Source organism: Mus pahari, chromosome 12 (assembly GCF_900095145.1).
Source record: "Mus pahari chromosome 12, PAHARI_EIJ_v1.1, whole genome shotgun sequence".
Lineage (NCBI taxonomy): Eukaryota > Metazoa > Chordata > Mammalia > Rodentia > Muridae > Mus > Mus pahari.
In genome coordinates, this window is record NC_034601.1 from 82,409,390 (window position 1) to 82,410,801 (window position 1,412).

Genomic DNA, 1,412 nt, shown 5'->3' on the forward strand with positions numbered 1-1,412 from the left:
GAGAGAGAGAGAGAGAGAGAGAGAGAGAGAGAGAGAGAGAGAGAGAGAGAGAGATTTAGGATCAAAATAAACTCACTGTAGGGAAAATTTTTTTGTGTGCAGAAAATGTATGCACCAAGACTCCTGTTTCTAGCTTTGCCTCTGTTGGGAACCTGTCGTGTGACTTTGTGCAAGTGTGTTTCATTTGTGCCTTTTAATCTCTGGGTCTCCGGGTCTCCTCCATCATCACCTGTTGCCAACACTTACAAGGCAACATCCTCACAGCAGGTTTTCTGGCTTCCATCCTTTTCCTTGAGAAATGGCGCCACCTTCTGGCTATAGTGGTCATAACATCTGCCCGTGGAAAATCTAATATCGGAGTAGCTTTTGTCTACATGACTGACACAAGACAACCATTGAGAAGAGGGAACCTCAACTGAGGGATTGTTTACATCATATTGGTCTGCAGGCAAGTCTATAGGGATGTTTTTAAAACCTTAATTGATAATTGATATGGGAGGGTCCAGCGAGTGATAACTGACCACCCCTGGGCTGGTGGTCCTGGGTTGTGTAAGAAAGCAAACTGAGCAAGCCAGTGAGCTCCATCATGACTTATGCCATGTTCCTGACTCCAGCTTCATCCCTGCCTCTAGCCTCTGCCTTTGACACCCCCCCCCCATGATGGGTTGTATCCTATAAACCAAATAAACAATCCCTCACCAAGTTACCTTTGCTGGTGCTGTTAATTATGGCCACAGAACCAGTCCAAAGTTACACAAAATTGTTTTATTAAAATATTACAGCACTCCTTGGGAGTGAATTTCCACACTTTACAATAATAGGAACTTGGCACACAGACTGAGCAGAGCTGACCCAAGCTTGCACACGGCTCCTGTAGATGGTCCTTCTCCACAGACGGGACAGGAGCAGCCAAAATGGCCAGGGCTTTGCTCTGAAGTAAGATCTATGCACGGAAAACAGCCTTATCTTTGCCAATCATGCTCGGCAGCCACACCCTGAGTCACTAGCTAATGCTGTGTGACATAAGGGTTTGTAACTAGGCACCGCTGAAATGGAGGGATGGCTCCTTCTGCACAGAGAACACATATAACTCCCCGTTCAATGATACCCCCAAACTCATAGACCTAGTTGGTTAGGAAAGGGAGCTGATGGAGTCCATGGGGAAACGTCCAATATGAAAATGACATCATTTCCTGCTCATCAATGAGGAAAGAAGGCGGCAAGCATCTCTTGTCTGTGCTAGAGGGGCTTAGGAGGTCTGTTTCACGTTCATGACCACACATACTTAGATAACCTGGGAAAGAAGTGGGGGCTTCGCAAACCGAATCCAAGAACACATCAAAATGATCATCCATCATGACCAAGTAGGCTTCATCCCAGGGATGCAGGGATGGTTTAATATACGGAAATCC